Source organism: Fistularia commersonii, chromosome 16 (assembly GCF_037954325.1).
Source record: "Fistularia commersonii isolate RoL2024-O1a breed Wild chromosome 16, RoL_Fcom_v1.0, whole genome shotgun sequence".
NCBI classification, from domain to species: Eukaryota; Metazoa; Chordata; class Actinopteri; order Syngnathiformes; family Fistulariidae; genus Fistularia; species Fistularia commersonii.
Window position 1 is genome coordinate 1,050,001 of NC_141299.1, and position 22,514 is coordinate 1,072,514.

At 47.6% G+C, this 22,514-nt stretch overlaps 1 protein-coding gene across 1 annotated transcript in view; it reads right to left on the reverse strand.

The window, feature by feature from the left end:
- ror1 (receptor tyrosine kinase-like orphan receptor 1) overlaps positions 1-22,514 on the reverse strand; it is a 143,746-nt gene that overhangs the window by 16,534 nt on the left and 104,698 nt on the right. The gene's annotated exons all lie outside the window — the stretch shown is intronic.

The following is a 22,514-nucleotide window of genomic DNA, read 5'->3' on the forward strand; positions in this document are numbered from 1 at the left end:
CCATCGATGAGCCTGGTGTGATGTATTTCTCGATCCCGATGACATTTTGAATTCCAGGGTTTCCTTTCCAGCAACTGCTGCAGCTCGTCTTCTCCAAATACTTCCTGGTGCTTTTATTCACCTCCCAGTACGCACCTATAAAACCGACACTCTTAAGAATCACGATGTGTATTTTAAGCCTATAAACACATAGCGAGTTATTCTGTGCAATATTTCGTCCGGCTGTTTCTGGTTTGGCCTCGGACGGCGGGCGCAAAATATCTGACAAGGCTAACTTTCATGCATTTACTTTCCTTTCCGCGCACGGTAACTGTCACCAACCGCCTTGACGTTAATCTTTCATTATTACACCGAATGCTTTTCCACCACTCCGCTGCAATTATTCTGCGTTCACGCCATGTGATGGATTGCTACACCTCCAGCCATTTTCCCGTCTGCCAAAAAAGGAGCGGGGGGGGGGGGGGGGGACTACAAGAGTGCTCTGTGAGCCCGGGCCCACGTGAAAATGTATCTACGTGTACTTCGGCAGGTTTTTATTGAACTCAGACACGTAAGGTTTTCGTAACAGAAAAAGTCGGGCGAGCGCGTTACTCTGTTAATGTTATTCTTTAAAAAGGAAAAAGGAGCGCAGACCTTTAAATATGGAAGAGTGTGTGTGTGTGTGTGTCTTGGTGTTGTCCAAGTCTAAATCAAAGACACTTGTGGGACGGTTTGGGCGGCGAAGACGAGAGGAGAAAAACACAATGGACAATCGCGTGGCTGCGGTTCCCCTTGTGGAGGAAGGCTGGCGCAAACCATAAAAGCGCCACATCACGAAAATCCACTCAGTTACGCTTCCGCCTTTTGGCCGTGACAAGAAGTACCGCGAAATTAGCACAGATACACAAAACAAAAACCCAACATATTTTGGATTTTTCTGCACGAAACGTAAGCTAGCTAGCTAGGTAGGTAGATAGCTCCTCCTGGAGATGCTGCTGTAGAGAAGATGAATCAGAATCAGTTTATTTGACCGTGAAGGGAAACCTGAGGGCAGGTCGGCACTCTGCAGTGGAGAGGATGGTGCCGTGCTGTGGAGCCAATAGAGAAGATGATGCTCTGATGGGGAATTCAATGGAGAGGATGGAGCAGTGCAGTAGACGCAATTGAGAATGTGATGAAAATGAAATGGCTAAAAGATGGTGCCACGTAGAAGATCCAATGGCACGAAGATGTCGCCATGTAGAAGATCCAATGGTGACAAGATGGTTCTGTTCAGTGGATGGAATGGAGATGGTGCTGCAGATGAAATGCATACAAGATGGTGCTGTGTAAAAGATCCAATGGCAAAGAGATGGTGCAGTGCAGTGGATGCAATGGAGAAGATGGTTCTATTCAGTGGAGATGATGCTGCAGATGCATTGGCTTGCAGTGATCCAATGGATCAGAGCACTGGATGCATTGGATCCATAACCGTCGCATCAACGGATATGCTCATCTAATGGAGGCTGATAGCTTGCAATGACCCAGCTAGCAGCAAATCTTGAGTCCGAGCCTCTACCCGAGGAAGGTCCGTGCAACTCCATTAGCGAGGGAGAAGCGTACAGTGCTTGTGGTAGCAGTGTGCGGTGATCCCTCGCTGAGGTGGAGCCAAAATGGCCACCAGAGGCTGAGGTTGCCTGAGGTCTGCGGCTGCCAGTGGCCCGTGACCGCACTGGGAACGAGCAGCGAGCGAGGGCATCGAAAGCGCCGGGTGGGATACAATGGAGGTAGAAGGCGCTCTCTCAGGTCCTCGTGTTACGGCCGCTCGCTGCCGGCAACAATAGACGCTTCTGTGGAAAAGATGGACGGAGGGAGGGAATGAAAGAAACAGACGGAGGAGGAGATGAAGTGCGGATTTAATTTGTGGCTTTTCAAGTTCATATACGGACCAATTTAAGGCTACTGTTACGTGCACAGGGAGCCTTCGACGCCGCATGATTCCAGTGCTCGAGTGGTCGCACCGCTGCTAGGCAACCGGTCATTGTGACCTCTTTGAAATCGGTTTAACGGATCCGGTTGCGTCTCCTTAGCCAAAGACAAACCCCTGATTACAGTTATCACAGAAACATGCAGACGTGTTTTCATAAGTGTTGTCCGCTGGGAACCAAAGCCTTCTGGTTACCAGGAAAACTGCAAATTCTTTGTCTGTAAATGTCAATCTATTGAATCACACACACGTGTGTGTGTGCGCGCTTGTGTGTGTGTGTGTGTGTGTGTTCGTTGCACACATGCACGACAAAGTGAACAAATGCTTCCTTCAAGAACTAAAACGGTCAATAAATGGGAATTCTTGTCAGTTCATTCATTCATTATCAACCACTGGTCCTACACCCTGTCCAAGCTGTCATTGGGTGAGAGTCGGGGTTCACCCTGGACCAATCACAGGGCATCTTATAGACACATGCAGCCATTCACCCTCTCATTCATACATATCATTCAACATACAACAGTTCACTCATTCACATGTCATACAGAGGCATACAACCATTCACACCTCATTGAGACATGAAAATTCAACCTTTCATTCACATGACATATGGAGATGCTTAAAATTCACCCTTTCATTCACACATCACATGCAAATGCAAAAAGTCACCCTTTCATTCACATGACATATAGAGATGCAAAGAATTCACTCTGTCATTTACACATCTTACCATTCACCCTTTCGCACGTCAAAAGGAAGACGGTAAAACTACACCCTCTAAATGGAGATGTACAACCACTCACCATTTCATTCACGCATCTTATGGAGAATCAAAAATTCACATTTCATTTACCCGCCGTTTCGAGACGCTAAAAATTCACCCTCTCATGCAAAACAACATATGGAGACACTAAAAATTCACCCTTTCATTCACCCATTACATGGAGATGTCCAACTGCTCACCCTTTCATTCACGTCATGTGGCGATGTGAAAAAGTTAACCCAACCCTTCACCTTTTAATTCACGTCATATGAAGATGCTAAAATTTCAGCCTTTCATAAAAAAAAGAAATCGCTTTCATTCACACATTATATGGAAAGGTAGAAAATTCACCCTTTCATTCACACGTCATATAGAAACACAGCAATCACTCTTTCATTCACACATTATATGGAAAGGTAAAAGAATTCACCCTTTTATTCACACATCACATTAACATACAACATTGACATGTCCTATGGATGCATTCCACATGAAGGAAAAGCTGCAAAGCTGTGAATCTGCCCGAGTTAAGGATTTCTTTTCTGATGCTGCCGCAGACCCTGTTCGACGGCACGCCGCTGCACAGTTTGTTGCCAAGCTCAGACGTTTGCTTGCATCGGTAATAACAGGTTTTACACACACACACACACACACACACACACACAGTAATTTGCCATGCAGGAAAGCACTTTTACAACCGCCATGTCACTCCACAACACTCTTCTGACCTGTGACATCACCTTCCTGGAGGGGGGGTTGTATCAAAGGTTCCCGGGGAGCGGGGGAGGGGAGGGGGACTCAAGTGTCAATCAGCCTGTCAGGAGATGGAGAGGCAACATGTCCCCCCCCCCCCGCCCGCCCCGAAAACATAACACAAACCCCGGCAATGTTTAGACTAGACACACACACACACTACTTGAATGGAAGTTGAAGTTAAATCAACAGGTAAAATCAATATAAGGGACGTAGTGAGTTTTTGGAGGTGTTTCTATGGGAGTCCCAGAATGCAGCACCGAATGTCTGGCAAACTTCAATGAGGGCATCAGCATAATGGTTGCCCTCAAAGAGCCACTCTAGCGGTAAAAGTATAAATGTAACTAAATGTAATGCAAAATAAATGTAACCACTCCTTAATGTTCAACAACTTATTCAAATCCAAAATGTTACATTTTTTTCATTTGCAAAGATGTAAAGACAACGTTTACTTGTTGCTCTGTTGCAAAGCTAGCTTTCACTGCTGCTGTGTTTTTGGATGCAGCTTTCATGAACACATTCTGTTGCCATTGTAGTTTTTAATGGTTTTTAATTCTTGGACCATGTGTTGTTTTTCTGGAAGGCTAACTTTGGCATACTTAGCTCCGTGTTTGGTGTCAAAATGCCGCCGTAGATTGTACTCTGACAACCGACGCTGCCTCATAACACAAAAGGCATAGCTCTTTTTCTCCTTAAAGCACAAACACATATTCCCCTTTCCATCTTTCTTGAAACAGCCATCTATCTGCAATCGACTTTTCTCTTCCTGGATATTTAGGGATAGTGTTTCTCAATCCCAATTGTTGAAAATAGCATTGATGTGGATACACTGCAATCTAATGGCAGAATGCCGTCACTTCACAGGTAACCTGATAGGCATGAATTGTAGGAAATGTATTTTATACTCAATGCACGTGTTTGACTTATTTATTTTCAGACAATAAGACCTTTTAAGACATTCTTGTTGGCCACAGAAAATGCCCCCCCCCCCCCCCCCCCCCCCTCCCCTGAGGGAGAACCTTTGGATCTGGTTCTTTTGGATGGGTTTGAAAATAAAACACAACACAAACCTCAAAACAAGATCTCAAAAGTTCTTGCGAGAAGTTAGACCATGGCGAGACATGAAGATGAAGGACAAGAACAATCAGCTGTGATTTGATGTAAAGTTCCATGTTTGGGAGAAGCCTTTGCCCCCCCGTGACATGGCGTACGCCTAATTGCTGTTTTTGAGTTTCGCCGCCGTCTTTGGTTTTCTCCGCCGAGCCCCTCGGAGCGCCGTCAAGGGCCGCCGGCCGAGGAATCAGCCCACGTTTGAAGGGTCTCCAGGTGCTCCGCGCGGAAATAATCATAATAAAAGGGGAAGAAAAAAAAGCAAAACAAAGAACAGGGTTGAAGAGACAGCCGAGAGCGAAGCTACATCTGTGATCTAAACAACATGTAACCAGTGGCACACACACCCATCAGCGCACACACACACACACACAGACACTCCTTTGCTGCGTGATTTACGACGGCTTTATTGCCGAGATCACAGATCCCGATCTGAGCTCACAAAGGCAGACACTTAAAAAAGACAGGAGGACACATGTTTTGGCTGACTGGCTACTGACGGTGCTGCGGGAACAAGAACACACACGTCCGAACTGAGCGCAGCTTCCTGAGGAAAGTGGGACGACTCCTGATGAGAGTGATTTAGAAACTCCGACGGCGCAGGGAAAACACTGTCGCGCGGCTCAATAATCCCTCTTTATACAAAAGTTGCGTGCGCGGCAAAGAAAACAAACAGAAAGGAGGCACCGGATGAAGACGGGGTTATTTGGACAAAGCCGTTAAGCAGCTGTGGACGGAGGCTCCGGCCCGCAGTCGGGTTCTCTGCTGGGATTTCAGAGAAACAGACCCCGGGTCTGTGAGACATGACTTGGATGGCTTTTATTCTGCAGCGATTCGAGCTTCAGCCTTGCAACTACAACGTCCCTGGTCGGGGGCCTTCATGAGTCAAGCCTCCATGTTCTCCCCGTGTCTGTCTGGGGTTCCCCAGGGTTCTCCGGGTTCCTCCCACGCATACAGGACATTCATTGGAGACCCTACATTGTCTGGACATGCGAATGAATGAGTGTATTCGTTCTTGTGGATGAGAGGATGAATGGCTGTATGTCTCTATCTGCTGTGAATGAAAAGCCGATAGTTGTATGCTTCTGTACGACGTGCGAATGAGAGGGTGAATGGTTGTCTGTCTCTTTAAGCTGACCTGTGATGGTTCCAGGGTGAACCTCCCCTCTTGCCCAATGACAGCTAGCATAGCTTCTGCAGTCCCCCAAAAACTAGAAACAGTGACAATGATCAAAAGACATGAAGCAGAGCTGGAGATCGCAGAGATGAAGAAATGAAGAGATGAAGACAGCACGTGTTAGATGTTTTGGAGAGAAGGTCAGAAAAAGCCAGACTGAGATGGTTGAGTCATGGACAGAGGAGGGAGAGTGAAGATATTGGTAGACGGATGCTGGAATTGGGGGTCTAGAGGAAGACCTAAGAGAAGATTTATGGACGTAGTCAGAGAGGATGTGAAGTTAGATGAGGTGAGCGAGGAGGATACAGAAAAAAGGATGAGATGGAGAAGGTTGATTCACTATGGAGACCCCTGAAGGGAGAAGCCCAAAGGAGAAGAAGACAAACACGATCGCACACAAACAGGAGCAAACGGGCAAAATAACATTGACAAACCCGATACAGCGAGTAAGATGGAGAACCTGGGGTTTGTTTGCCTTCTCTCCCAATAAAGGATGATTTACAGGCTCCTGTGATTTTAAAGCAGAATATGCGCCATGTTATTCGTCCGCTGGCCCACAAGAAAAACAAAGGGAACATGTACCCAATCGGAGAATGTTTCCTTTGGAAAAACAAGAACCGGACAAAGAACCACCTCTGGTTTCCACGTGGGGCCTATTCAGGAGATTCTGTGCGAATGTCCTTGTGGTCTCGGTGGGAAGCCAAGATCCAGAACAACATTGTCAGAGAAAACAGCTGTTCATTCATTCATTCATTCATTCATTCATTCATTCACTGAACAGCCAAAACTTATAGTTTAGTTTATAGTTTAAACTATAAACTGACTTTTTATGCCTGTAAATCCACTTTGGAACCTATTAGACTGGTTTTTGCACTAAAATGTACAAAAAACTGTTGCTACTCTTGCATCCAAACTCAAATACCTTCATTTCCGGACACCTGAACATAAGCCGCACCAGCTAAAATTAACTTAATAAATCTAGATTGCACATATATAGCCGGATTTGTCTATAAGCAGTGGTGTTGCAAAACATTGCAACATAAGATGTTTACACAGATATTTAACTCTTTTTTTTTTTTTACTTTTAATTAAATACATATCGATACCATCCACAAACGTGTACTGGAAAGTATTTTTTTCCGAACAGTGCCTGTAACACAGCTGATGAAAAAGATGAAAAATAAATAACACAAGGAAAAGTCCATCCATCCATTGTCTATCCCTGGTTTGTCCTACTCCAGCTGATCGCTATAGTCGTCTTCCTCCTCCACACTAAAACTGTTAAAGTCGTCTTCTTCGGTGTCGGAATTGAACCGCCTCGGAATTTCACGGTAATTTCATCAGTCCAAAGCTAACGTTGGCTTCATACAGATGAAGAGATGAGATGAAACATCTTCAAGTGAAGAAATTCAAGTCTAGTTGCCATGACAAAAAGACCTCATATGGACATAAAAACATTCAGGTATCTGGATTTATTTGGAGTTCAGGATCTCCAATGAACCTCCTGCATGTGTTTAGACTGTGGGAGGAACCTGTGGAACCTTGTCACACCTTCCAGGTCACATCAATGACTGAAAAATATAAATCCGTCTCTCAGCTCCAGATAGGAGAGTGTTGGTTGGGCTGCTGATCTCCAGCTCCCCCTCACTCTCACATTTCCAGTGAAGCTTATTTGAAGCCATATTTTGATATATTATTATAAATGTCCTCTCACACACACACACACACACACACACACACACACACACACACATACACACATTACACCCAAATGTAATGATTTAAGCGCCAGCTTCCAAAAATGAGGCGCATCCACATAAGGACATAAATCTATTTGCACAGATTTATGGAAGAGCAACATGAGGAGTACCCGCTACAAGCACACACACACACACACACACACACACACACAGACTGGTCTGCGTGAGCCTTGAGGTGGCCTCTGCAGGGACCACCCATGCGACGGCCTTCCGGGACCGATCCATACGTTCATTAAATATTTTTCATCCTTGCGAAAACACCTCGCCAGGCTCCCCGTTGAACTTTATCGCCACAGCGATGCTTGGACGAGCGCTGGGTTTTATTCCTACGATGGCGGAGACCCTCCTCCTCCTCGTCATACACGCGCAACCCCGTTGAAGGCGCGTCAGAAGATCCCACGTGCTGGGGATACAAAGGCCTCTGTGTGACGGGGCGCTGCTCCCGTCCTTTCCAGCAGGGGCAAAGAAAAAAAACCCTGTACTAATGTGGATGTGTTTTGTTTTGGGGCAGGAGTGTGTGTGTGTGCGTGTGTGTGTGTGTGTGTGTGTGTGTGTGTGTGTGTGTGTTTGTGTGTGTTTGAAATCACCCCAAAGGCTGGAACGAGGGGTGCTTGGGGATTTCCTGAACTCTGCCCTAGACCTACACACACACACACTAACACACACACAAACACACACACACACTGTTGTGCCACAGACTTTACCAGATCTGACCTAGACATATATATATATATATATATATATACATACACATATACACATATATATCCATATAAATACAAATAAACACACACATATATTTTCTTATATATATGTATTTATATACTTTATTTCTATATATATATATATATACACATAAATGTACATAGATACACACATACATACACACACATATACACATTAACATTTTCTGACTTTTTAACTTTTAAACAAAATGCAAGCATTAGTTATGTAGCATGTTAAATGAATAAATGGCTGTGTGTGAATGAGAGAGTGAATCGCTGATGATGACTTTTAAATGAGAAATTGTTTGTATATATTAGATATATACATATATATAAATATAAAATATGCATATTAATGTGTGTATATGGCGCTGTGATTGATCCGTCCTATGTGAACCCCCGCCTCTTGCCCAATAAAAGACGGGTTGAACAAATGAATGAATGGTCAGTAAAGTATCTGAGCTGCTTTTGAAGTGACAGAAAAGTAAATGTGATCTCTGTTAAAAAAACAAAAAAAACAACTTCTTCTGTACAAACGCACAAATGTGTTTTTCTGTGCAAGTGTGTGTATGTGCGTCTATGTCTGTGTATGTGTGTGTGTGGAGGTTTAGGGCAGAGTTCAGGGAAACTCCACGTACCCCCTGTTCCAACCCTTGGGGAGATTTCACACACACAAACACACACACACACACACACACACACACACACACACACACACACACACACACACACACACACACACACACACACACACACACACACTGTTGAGCCACAGACTTTACCAGACCTGACCTTGACCAGACCTGCCAATAGGATCGCCGACACCAGGGATTCTGGGAAACAGGAAACAGGAAGTGGGTCTGTCCGACCCCCCCCCCCTTCTAATGAGCTACGTCTGGACGCTAGCAGTGGAGACTCGTATTTAAGCTAACACCTGATAATGTTAATTGATATAATATACTCAAGTGCCGTTTTTGCAAAGCGGCATCCAGGCTTGAGGGTCGTGGACGGCGGTCTCCGGTTTCAGAGGGCCCCCTGTCAGAAGGCCCCGTCCCCCGTGAGCCATAGACCTCCGCAATCCCCCCCAATCAATCAGCGCCGCGCTTAAAAAAGAATCCACAACAAGATGGCGATGGAGCCGGCGAGAGCTAAAGCAAACAAAGATCGGGTTTGTGAGAGCGGCTGTGTGTGAGCGCCGTGTTCTCCGTCCGCCGTTTGACGTAGAGCTGCGAGTGTGTCGGACGTGTGCGTGTTGACTCAAGTCCCAGCGTACCCCCCCCCCCCCCCCCCCCCCGAAAGTGTAAAGTACAGGCCGGAGGTGAGAAGGAGCGAGTGGAACGGCTCGGTTTGTGAGGTTACAGCGTTTTAGCGTCGAGTCCAGCGGGGTAGCTTGCGGATGGAGACATAAAATCCAGATTCCTGCGCGTACAGGCCGTCACAAATGATGAGGACATTATTGCTGTCAAAACCAAACGCATGACCAGAGAGGCTTGAAAACGGCAAAGCTGTGGTGGGAATCAAACTGCAGCGAGAAGATGCTTTCTTCTTCTTCTTCTTCTTTTGGTTGCTGCCCTCAGGGGCCGTCGCCGCCGATACTTTTGTAGGTTCTATGGAGACGCTTGGACAATGTAGGGTTCTCCAGGGAACCACGGTTTGGACTGCGGGAGGAACCTTGAGAACCCTGAGGAACCCCACGTAGACAAAGGGAGAACATGGAGACTCCACACAGGAAGGGGTTCCAACCAGGGACCTTCTGGCTGTGAGGAGGCGGTGCTAACCACTGCATCACGGCCAATCATCTGCCTCCATCTAAACCTCTCCTCCCCGCCATCCACCAACCACTTCTCTGCTTTTCCTCTTGACCTCCTCCAACCTTCAAACCAGATGTTCTCCATCCCGCTGTCCATGTCCAAACCACCTCATTCTGACTTTATCTCCAGAACATGTGTTGTCCCTCTGATAGACTCCTTCCTCATCCTCTCCTACCTCCAAAGAGGAACCTCCACATCTTCACCTCTGCCTGTCATAGTGCCTCTGCAGATGCCGCCAGCTGGTAGATCACTTTTCCTATCTTCAGAGCAGAATGCAGAGGCAGTCAGGTCGTGGTGTTTGGAGAGGATGTTTTCGTTGGACACAAAAATGATGAGTTTCTTTGCGATGTCCGGCAGCCGTCGCCGGTGAAAAATCCCTCTGTTCCTCACAGAGGGAGTCCATCTTCCGCGTCGGGCGGTTAAGAGGAGTCGGAAACAGAAATGGGAAATCTGCAGCAGCTCTTGGCGAAAAAGCCATCCAGAACCCCGACTCTCCTTGGCGGTCCGGAGTATTATGGTAGCGCGTTCCAGCGCGAGACATATTTTTTCTTGATGGGATCCCGAGCTGAATTCGTTTAGCAGAACCCCCGCGTTCGCCCGCCGCCGAGCGCCGGAGCGGATCAGCATGTGGCCGGGGAGCGGCGCATCCAAAAAAACCTGAGTGGGCCTGTCATCCCCTCAGGCCGAGGCGGCGCCTGGCGGTGTGGAGCGAATCATCATCCATCCTGGACGGTATGGGAGAACCTCAGCCGTGTTGACACTGGCGCCGGGGAGAGAAGGGAAACCGCCATCCAGGGTTCTCGCGCCGCAGCACGCGGGGAAATTCATTCAAAGTCTGGGAGGGAAACCTAATGTGACCGAGACAAGACCGTACCGCGGCTAGACCACTTTATACTCGACAGTCTCTTTTATATCCATTCATATATACATATATATATTTATACATACATTATGTAGAGAGAGAGAGAAATTTTGAGATATAAGGTGCTCATCATCACACCTGGGAGTATATATATGTATACATATATATATATTAATACATGTATTCTCTCTTGATATCTTCTTCTGCTTTGGGATTTTCCCCTCTTGGGTCGCCACAGCAAATCAAGTTTCTCCATCTAACCCTATTCTCTGTATCCTCCTCTCTCACACCAACCACCTTCATATCCTCTCTCACTACGTCCATAAATCTTCTCTTTGGTCTTCCTCAAGACCTCCTGGCTGGCAGCTCCAATTCAAGCATCCGCCTACCAATATATTCACTCTCCCTCCTCTGTCCATGACCCAACCATCTCAGTCTGGCTTCTCTGACCTTCTCTCCAAAACATCGAACATGCTGTTCCTCTGATAGACTCATTCCTGATCCTCTCCATCCTGGTCACTCCCAAAGAGAACCCGAGCATCTTCATCTCTGCGACGTCTAGTTCTGCCTCCTGTCTTTTGGTTATTGTCACTGTTTCTAGGCCCTACAGCATCGCTGGTCTCACCACTGTCTTGTACACCTTTCCTTTCATTCTAGATGATAGTCTTCTATCACATAGTACCCCTGACACTTTTCTCCACCCATTCCATTGATTAATTAATCAATCAATTAATTAATTAATTAATTCATTCATTCATTAATGACTGGCTAATGCGAATCATGTCGATGCATCTGAGGTGCTTTCGAAGTGACAATATGGCCGACGTGACCTCCATTCAATAATGAAAACACCAGTGCGTCTAAAACTGCGCCTTGTTTCCTTGTGAGTGAGCGAAGGATCGTATTAAACTCATCATGCCACGCAGTGTTTTTAGGATTTATGGAAGTTTCAGGTTGACAAGTTTATTTATCCGTCCGTCCTCCCCAAAATAATACCGCTCCGGGTCTAGCGAAGGTTCAGACGTGTTAGTTTAGGAATTACCTTTTTAAGAGCACTGCTTTTCTTTGCCAGAGTAAAACCACAGAAAAGCACCTCTCCGTCCTCTCAGTTGTGCTTCTCGGAGCGCGATTCTGTAATTACACTTAAAGCAGGCAGTAACTACACAAAAGTTTTATGACAAGGAAAACGGCGACTGGGCTGTCACTTCGAATACACCAGTCGGGGCGCCGATCGATCCGCGACGACCCACCACTGAGAGCAAGCCTGAGGAGGTTTTTGCGAGACGAACTAATTTTGCCATCAAACACGCTCTGCACGCCGCCTCGCTTTTCTTTTTTCACCCAATTTGTCAAACAGCTGCTGGATCGTTGAAGGCGAGACAGTGGAGCCGAAGACCCGGCCTCAAAAGCGCCGCTAGGAGTCAGCGCTTTGATGCTACCGACGGGACTCCGACTCCTCGCCATGTCAACGCCAAGGTCAGTTTCTGAGACGTCGCCGACAGCTGGCCAATTACACCAACCTGCCACTCCCGGCCCTGGTTCCTCGGAAATGTTTACACGCAGGGTCGCGTAAACACAGATTAAAAGCAGACCTTTAAACAGGTCCCACAAAGATCTCAGCTGATAGATTTACCGCTGACTGCATGCAGCTTCATCAAATACATCAAGCTGTAAATTTCACCGATAGCAAACCCTGCGCCTGCGGGTGCGCCTTGGTTGTTGACAGTTGAACACTAAAATGGGATATTTTTAACGTTTTAAAGTGAGGTAGAATGTCAAGGCTCAATGCGGTGGATCTCCAACTCAAGCCTCGATTACGCTCAACGCTACATCCAAGTACCTTCACTTCCTGCATATTCCTTTTCGGACAGCTCACGAAGCCAAATGCAAACTGAGTGGTACCACTGGAGGGGGCGGTTGAGTGGCAGTGCTGCTCAGTATGTTCAAATGGAAAAGGAACAGAAGAGAAGAAGAGGACAACACGTTGTTAGTATGACCAGGAAGGAGAATTTTCGGTCCACGAACTGCCAGGTATTTAATGGCTGTCAACTGCGCTGCCTCTTTCTTAGTAGCTAAGCGCCAGCTCCTCCACTGCCGCCATCTTTGTGATTGTCTGAAACAGAACTCGGAAGTGAACTCCGTGCTGCCCTCTAGTGGATATATCGCTTAGAAACCATAGAGACGATAAGTACACGTGGGGAAGTTTGCGAACAGTGACGTTTGACAAACGGAACGTTGGCATGAATGAGACGTATGTGGGAATAAGACTTATGGGAGACAAGGGGCTCAAAGCTTTAGGCTCATTCATGCTCAAGTTCACATCTGGAAGCAGGTTCTTCTGTCTCAGAAGCCCTTAAACGTCAGTGCCGAACCAATAGAGCGTACATCCAGTGGAGCAGTGGTCCACTACCATTTTGGCGCTACTGACCACTTTCTCCACGGACAATTTTTTCACAGACCAGGCTGCGGCGAATCACCTTGTTGATCACTTGATAGGTGATGACCCTGTCAAGTGGGACTCTGTATCTTCTTTTAAATGCAGCTCTTTTAGATGGCACTCTGAGACCCTTCTGTCATCTCACCGTAGCCAGGGTAAGCCAGAGAAACCCTTCAACCGAGTGAAGCGCAGTAGAGGACTAATGGAACTGTAGACTAATGGAAATAAAATACATTTTATTTTAAACAGCTTTATTCTTTCTATGAAAGAACAATGCCCATATGGTCCATGGCTCTCTGCACCTGAAGGCATTTCGGAGTTCAGGGTGCCTTCCAAATTCTGTTGCAGACAATAACAAATATTGTCCCCAGCTCCCCGGTGATACTGAGGCCACCTTATCTTTTTTTCCATTACTTTGGCCTGTCGCACTTTTGCATACCGCGCAACACTGCCACCACAAGACTTCAGGCGGGACCGCTAAGTTTTCTCAGTCACACGAGCCCCCCGAACAGGATCCCACAGCAAGTGAATGCAGAGGATGGACAGAAGGTGGACAGCATTGAGAAGAAGGTCGGCGGGATCTGGTTGCTGTATCCTCTACTTCTGGAGTGCAGTGGGAACTCGGGAAAAGGCAGAGGAAAAAAGAACGAGAGGGGAAAAGCTGCTATTTTTGTAATTTCCTTTTTTTTTTTTTTTTTTGCCAGCGTTGAGAGAGAAGTGGTTGGAGAAAGTTTTTGGGGAATTTAAACAGCTTTGACAGCCAGGGTGTCGTGGTATTAATCTTTTCAAACGGGAAGAAAATCCCATCATAAACACAGACAGACAGACTCTGGGACCGGCGGCCGTGGTGCATAAATTCTGTTTATCGCCGCTGTCAGATTATAAACTTCTACATTCGGTAAATCAGGAAAAAAGTTACATAATATAAATATAAGCAGATGTTTTTGGAGGGGGCGAGACGTGGAACTCGATCATCCAGGATCCACATTTATAAGTTTTATACAAAAGGTTAAAACAATGAAAATAGGAGAATCAACGGTGATAAAACAGGAAATGGCTTCCTTCTCCAGTGATAAATAACACGTATGATGGTGGCGTGGGTCAGAGACCGAAATGAGCGAATGAACGGTTTGGTATTTGACGTGTGATCGCCCAATGACATGGCCACAGTCTACGTGGCATGGGTCATGACCAAATGAACGAATGAACGAAAAGGGCGAAAAAATGTATATGAATTCTAAAAATTGGCTTTCACAAAAGCTAATCCTGGCCTTGTTTCCAAGGCAAAGAATTTTCATGGTCGATACAGATGTGAGTATTTTCATATCGAAAAAACTTCAACTTCTGGGGAAGCAGCTGTTCCTCGACGGACTGTCAAAGACTGTCCTTTGGAGACAAGATGCAGTCCAACAGTGTGTAATAATGTCAATATCATAAAAATGTGGATTTAATCATTCGGCCTGATGGTCTGAGGATCTCTGGAAGGCTACACATGGACTGCTGTATCTGGGCAAAAAAGAAAAAATCACAATGACACATTACCGTGAAAAGGCAGCTCAGGAGGAAAACCTGGCCCACCGAAAGGGAATGATTGGAAAGGAAAGTGTGTACGCCGTAATTGCGTCTGACGTGGGCAATTTGAGGCCCCGAGCCGGAGACGCGAGGGGCCCGAACGATTCTGCCGTCTTTCTGATCCGACTAAACCGTCGAAGGGTCAAACGCAGCTAATCACACCCGACCCCGCCGGACCCCCGGACCCCCGGATCAAGGAGCGACACCCGGCGCCGAGCGCTAATGGTACCATCCTCCTCCGACACTGTTTTTCTTTCACCCCCCGCCCGCTGTTTCCATCATGCTATTTTGTTTTTTTTCCTGCAAATGAAGGGAGTGTGGCAGAGGGGGGAGAAAGTTGGGGGTCTAGATTTGGCAGGCAAGAAGACCCTCCCCTCGCGGTGTGTTTGTTCAGGCGCTGTAAAAACATCACCAAGGAGAGCAGACGAGAGGAGGAGGAGGAGGAGGAGGAGGAGGCGATGGCAGGGGTGTGGAGAAGATGAATTCATCTGTCCCTGGCTCAGTGATAACCGCTGACACATTGATGCATTTTGGATCCGAGGCCGGCCGAAAACTCAGTTTGAGGGGCCGGCGCTCCAGGAGGAGCTTCCACGGGTTTGGAAATAAGCCTCTCGACTCTCCGACTGTCGACGGGACGGGGCCCGGACCACCGTCGGTCTCAAGTTACATCCGGACACGGCAGCTCCTCGAGTGTTTGGGGGGCAGGGGGGAACCAGGAGATGTTCCATCAACGGGTAGCCCGCTCCCGGGCAAGAACTTCAACACCAGATCACATCTCGCACCCGACTCCACTCCGGGGTATTTGTGTCATTTTGTTTGTTTACCAGCTAATCCAGGCTAAACAAAGCAAGCTGCCTGGTCCAGTGGATTTCTAATGGAGTGTTAGAATTCTTCCCATCCGTATGAACACATGAAACAAGTGAGCCAATAAATGCTTTGTGGGCTCATTTATTGCAGGGCGTGACAAGACGTTTGCCTGCATTTCTTTCTTCTTCCTCCTCCAGAAGAGGATAAATGAGCTGCTTTCAGAGAGAACAATTCTAAGAAGAATCTAGCTCCACTTTGGTTCCAGGAAGTAGCCTCTGCCAGTCGGGAACCTTTAAGCTTAGCATTCCTAAAGGCAGTGAGGGACCACGAACAAACCGCTGAAGAAGAAGAAGAGGAAGGCGACATGGACTACATGGAGGTGGAAGCTGCCACAGTGTTCATGGAATAATAACCATGGTCTATCACATGGTAGGAGTGTTTTTATCTTCTTGCTGTTCTGAGTAAGGAACCCCATTAGCTGCTAGCGTAAGCTAACTCTGACTTAGCCTTGCCAAAATGATGATGTTTCACTGAAAGCCCTGGAAAGCAGGCCAGGAGAACTTGGACATCCTTATCGCTCATATTTTAGCTGCTTCTGACCATTTTGTCCCAAAAATACATCTGAAGTGTGACAACGTTGATTTAAAAAGTCTCTGGTAATGGGCCTCGCTAGGAGTTCCACCAATCACCAAGCAGCTACATCACAGGCTCCTACGGAACCCCCAAAAAAGGACCCTGCCTCAGAGCGGGAGTTAAAAAGGTCTGAGGAGCTGAGATCCATGGTCATTTGCCAGGTCCTTGTTCCTCTGCTGAGAAACAGCCCGGTTCCTGAAAAGGTTCTTGGAACTGCAAAAAGCTCCTCCAGTGTGAAAGCGGCTTCTGTCAAAAAGCCCTCATCTACTTCTTTAAAATGTCTCAGCAGAGCTAAAGAAATGCTGGACTTCAGGTCAAATGAATGCAAGTACAGAGACTCATCAACATGACCCAATCAGAACGGTGGGTCAGCAAAAGAAATGATGATTGAATTAAACAAGTCATACTATTTGCAGGTGTTTATAAGGTAAGCTAGTTCGGTTTGAAAGCACACTGAGTCGAAGTAATGAGTTGAATCCAGTCGTCCCGTAAACAACGTGGGTGGCCATTTTGAACTAACGTTGAGGGGAACGCCAACCCTGCTGCGTTTCAGACGATGAGTACCGGACTCCTCTGGTCAGACCTGGGATTGTAAAATCCTGTGGAATGCGGAGGCTGCTGTTCAAGTATGTGATCAAATGGGGGGTCTCTTACCGCTTTCCACGTCACGCACTGCAGCTAAAACCCTAACCCAGCCGATCAGTGATGACCTCAGAGATCCTTTTCAGACACACGCTGTCAATGGGGTTGTGGAAGGACGACGGCAGGTGCTGGGAATGAAAACCGATATATTCGGGCGCCACTGTCGGTTGATTCGTCACGGAACCTGTGCGCTCATTTGATGCGCCGCCACCTGACGCCGAACGTCACGTATGCGGATGATTAACGGCAGTGGTCAAACGCAACGGCCTGAGCGGAACCTAAGCAGCCGCTTGTGAAGTAAATAACAGCCCAACCCAAAGCTCTCCAACAAGATGAGGAGGAAACAAATGACCATCTGTAAAAGTCAAGTGCCAGTGAAGATCAACAAACAACTGCGAGACGTTTTTAAACGATGCCTCCTTCTTCATGTCAGTGTGCCATGACCACCCTGCTGCCACCAGAACTCATTCATTCATTCATCATCTACACTACTTATCCTGCACTGGGGTCGCGGGGCTGCAGGAGCCGGGAGTCACAGGGCCGCTTTAAGAGACCGACAACCATTCGCCCTCTCATTCACACGTCATATAGAAGCATACAACTATCGCCCTCTCATTCACACGTCATATAGAAGCATACAACTATCGCCCTCTCATTCAACCATTCAGATCTTTCAACGTCTGCAGGACCATGCTGCAGATGTTTTACCACTCGGTGGTGTCCAGCGCCATCTTCTACGCTGTTGCGTGCTGGGGCAGCAGGCTCAAGACAGCTGACGCCAACAGACTCAACGAGCTCATCAGGAGAGCTGGGTCTGTCCTGGGAGTAGAGCTGGAGTCTGTTGTGCAGGTTTCAGAGAGGAGGATGATGAGGAAGCTCCTCAGCATCATGGACAACGTCCATCACCCCCTGCATGCCACACTGACGTTCTGTCAGACGTTCTCTTTCAGTCGTAGACTGATAACACCTAGGAGTTCCACTGAACGCCACAGGAGGTCTTTCCTACCTAAAGCTATCATACTTTTTAATTCCTCTTCCCTCAGCCGCAGGGAATCTTCAAATCTTTGTAGTTAACAGTCAACAGTTAAGACAATTTATATTTCATTGTATTTCTTATTCTTCCTCCTTCCTACTATTATCTATTACTGTTATGTTTTTTACTTGAAACTCTGGCACAACAATTTCCTTCGGGATAAATAAAGTTGTTCTCATCTCTCTCATCTCATCTCATTCACATCACATAGAGACATACAGCCATTCACCCTCTCATTCACAAAAAAATATCATTCATTCACATGGACAACGTAGGGTCTCCAATGAACCTCCTGCATGTGTGGGAGGAACCCGGACAACCCTGAGGAACGCCACGCAGACACGGGGAGAACATGGACACTCCACTCATGAAGGCCCCCAGTGGGAATCCAACCAGGGGGCCTAACCACCTCATCAACCCCCATCGTTCAGCAGAGCGGTGCCGCACGGAGAGGGGAGACGCAGTTAAGATTCCAGCGACACTTGAGGCGTTGTTGTGTTTGTGCACATGGCCTTCAGCAGGTAACCCTAATCCCGAGGAACATTCCTGCTGTCACAATCTCGCCACATTTCTCCGCTGTAGTTTTAAGCTCAAGTTGGACTCGAGGCCGGCGGCACTGGAGCTCAGACCTGTGGCCTGTCAGCTCTGAGTTTGCCTGCGGCTACTCTCAAAACCCAACCCTCGGGGTAAAGCCGAAAACACACACACACACACACACACACACACACACACACACACACATGCTGCAGAAGCCCCGCACACCGCAGAGTGTATACTTAAGCCCAAATGTGGAGGAGATGGAAATGTGCGTGCAGACCGAGGCAAAGACAACACACAGGATATGAGGTCTGTGATATTACCAAGTTCAGCAAGGTGGGTGGGCACGAGTCCCGCCCCCAAATTTTCTGAGTAATATCTATGGGTAATTTATACCCGCAGAAAAACGGAAGCCGGCGTCTCCGCGACCCTCCCACGCCACAGTCGGTGAAACCTGGCGCGTACATTTTTTTTCAACGGCCAGATGTGCTTCTGAAAAAAAAAAACAACAAAAAACAACGTTTCCGACGGCGCAGCTGCGCCGTGAGGTAAGCTCCGGAGGTCACCGCGTGTCATCATTAGTCGACCCTGTCATGTTGACGGCTGCCACCCCCACTTTACAGCTAATAAGTCGTCCGTGACACTAATGATGAGCAGCAGTGACGATCGGCCCACCGCCGCCGCAGCTCGGCACTGGTGAAGGAGGCCCCCCGTCCTTTTGGTTTACTCTCGTAATGACTGTAATGAGTCCGAAGACACGGCCTGGAGTGGAATCCATTGGAGATTGATGTCCGTTCATCCAACCAACACCCGACTGAGCGATATGAGTACTTGTGTGTAAATACTTAGCGCGGCAACTGAAGGAACTTGCTTGCGTGCACGAGGACAAGAAGAGTTTGTTCCTTTGAGTGCCTCTATACGCCTCAACAGATGTGTTACAGAGATTTTTGTATTTCGTCCTTTCATACATCATTCATTCTTTCGTTATCTAGAACTCTTGTCCCGCTGTCAGGGCCATGGGGGGGCGGAGCCTATCCCAGCTGCAATTGGGCGAGAGGCAGGGTTCATCTTAGGTACAAATATGGAAACATACAATTATTCACTCTGTCACATTGTCATCTGGACAATTTTGGGTCTCAGTGAAACTCCTGCTTGTGCTTGGAGTGTGGGGGAAATCTAGACAGGGAATCCAACCGGGAACCTTCTGGCTGTGAGGTGGAGCCACTAACAACCTCACCAGTAAGTTCTACTAATTAGAAATTATTAATCCTGGAATGTAGCAGCCAATAATACCATCAGGTTTTTTTTCCAAAAAAAAAAGGAAATAACAATCGTGATACCTCCATTGATGTGCCTTGTATGTTTGGACTTTGGCAGGAACCCAGAGAACCCTGAAGAACTCTACGCAGAACAAGGAGACGCCGCATAGAAATCCAACCACCTTGATGGCGTGAAGTGAACGCTGTAATCGCTGCGCCATTCGTCACTCTGCGACCTTCAGCATCAGCGGAAAAAATCAGGGGCAAGACGACACTGTTTTTCTGCGTTAACCCCTCCTACTTCCAATTCCTGACCTATTGCAAAGCCCCCACCACAATTGAAAGAGCGAGTCTGACAGCTGGATGATTAGCCGTCGGTGTTCTCATCTGAAAAGCATCTCAGATGCATCACAACGTGCGACAGCTCTCGAGCTGTATTTAGGGCGCGGAGAGCCAAATTGTAAACCAAGCGATGCTAGCGGAGGAAGACGGACGTGCACGCACCCGGTATGTGCACATATTCATCATTGTGCGAGTGAATTATTGAGTAAGTGTTGGATATCCGCAAGGAGCCAGCAATTTTGATCCTCGGGAAAGCTGTCTGGAACATGGCAGTGGGCCTCGCCATCATGTCATTTCGGGAAAACGCCTTCCAACTCGGGGCTTTTGATCCGGCGAAAGCCCAGCGAGTTCATGGGGTTTTATCTCATAATGTCGGGTGCACGTCAAAAACAAGACTCCCTCTATTTTTGAAGCGGCTCCAGAGTTGTGAGGAGCTGTTAAGGGCCGGGCGATGGATCGGCCTTGTTTGCTAATCACCATTTTGGCTCGAGAAAGAAAACAAAACAACAAAAACAAGAAAATCAAAACAGCATTGCCCGAGAAGTCCCGTCTCACGCGCTCAGCCACGAGCCGGGTCCGAGGTCGAGCCCTCCTTCTGTAAACTCCAATCGAATCGCAAATTTGGCGCCGGTACTCCCAACTGTCAGCCTTCGTTGACGACGCCCCGATGCTGGTATCGGGTGAAATTTTTAATTAAAAATGTGTGGGTTTCTTGAGGCGCTCCAGCGAAAGCTGACAGCAGATTGGGCGAGCGGATGAAGTTACGTAAGCAGAGGCCTGCGCCGCCCCGCCGCCGAAAACTAACGAGACACGCCGCCTTCCAGTTTAATATCTTTTCAAAGTTTCGTCCTGTTTCGTGTCGCCGGCTCTCTCTCCACTCCACGACATCTGCTTCAAAACTCCGATTTACGACCGGCGTGGAACACTGCCTCCGCCCTCCTCCTGCACATTCCAGCTGCGGTCCGCATTAGCCTCCACACACACACACACACACACACACACACACACACACACACACACACATACGGTCAATATTCAAATGCGAACCATGTGAGGCGGGATGTTTGCGCGGAAAAGAGCGCCGTGGAAGATCAAACCGAGGGGGGATTTAAAGACTCGCAATAAATATTCATTCGGCTGCGCTTAGAACCTGCACCATTAGAACGGAAAATTACAGAGCCGGCCGCCGAGCGACGTGAGTAATCGCCCGGCGGGCGCAGCCGTGGAGAAGGTTTGGAGGTAACTGCATGCTGGAGGACGATAACTCAGGACGTGCGGTGTAGGAAAGCCATGCGGCGGTGTGGCTCGGAATTTGTCCGACAAATAGATCTGAAAACTGTCATCGGCAAGGTTAAACGGTATTTATGTAGCTTTCCCCGGCTTTGTCTGTGATTTGTTTCTATTCCTGGATTGAGAAGGAATGGCCATCTGATGCGACGGGAACGTTTGTTGTTCCTAGCAAAGATAGTTGGAATTGTGTTCGCTTTAAAAGGAGCTGCTGGCAAATAACGAATCTTCTTCTTGTCCTGTGGGCTGCGCCCTTCAGGGGTCGCCACAGCCAATCATCTGCCTCCACTACACCCTCTCCTCTTCCTGTCCTCTTTCCTGCCTTCCATGAACCTCCTCTCTGGTCTTCTTCCAGACATCCTCAAACCTCAGCATCCTTCTCAGCATCCCTCCTCTGTCCATGTCCAAACTGTATTAGAGTGACTTTATCCCCAGAACATCTACCAAGTGCTGTCCTTCCGACGGTCTCCTAATCTTCTCCATCCTCCTAACTCCCAAAGAGGAAGCTTCACATCTTCATCTCTGCCTCCTTTCTTTTCCTCTAGGTCTCCAAACCAGACACCATGGTTGCTCTTCACCTCCATCCTCTACACCTTTCCTTTCCCACTGGCTTATACTCCTTCCTCCACCCGTTCCAACCTGCTCAAACATGTTCCTCCACCTCTTCTCCATTGCTAAGGACTGTTGACCAGCATTGCTAAAACCCCTCCAACTGCTTTATCTCCTCAACCTGTAGCCTCGCGGTTCCACTTGGGTTCCTCTCCTTCGCTAATTTTCATCCATCCCCTTTCCAGGTCATGAATCCACCTCTCCAGATGTTCCTCCAGCTGCTCACACTGCACATCACAGATGGCAAACGACGGATATCAGCATGCTAAGAAGGTGGAGGAGGACCAGCGAGGAGATGTCTGGGAGGTTCTTAGCCATCCAGGTCATGGTGAAGAACTTTAAATGTATTCACTTGAAGTTCATGAACTGAAGAAGCCTCTTGGACGAGGGGTGGAACATCCTCAAGAGAAGAAATTCAAGTCCAGTTGCCATGACGAGAAGATTTTGAAT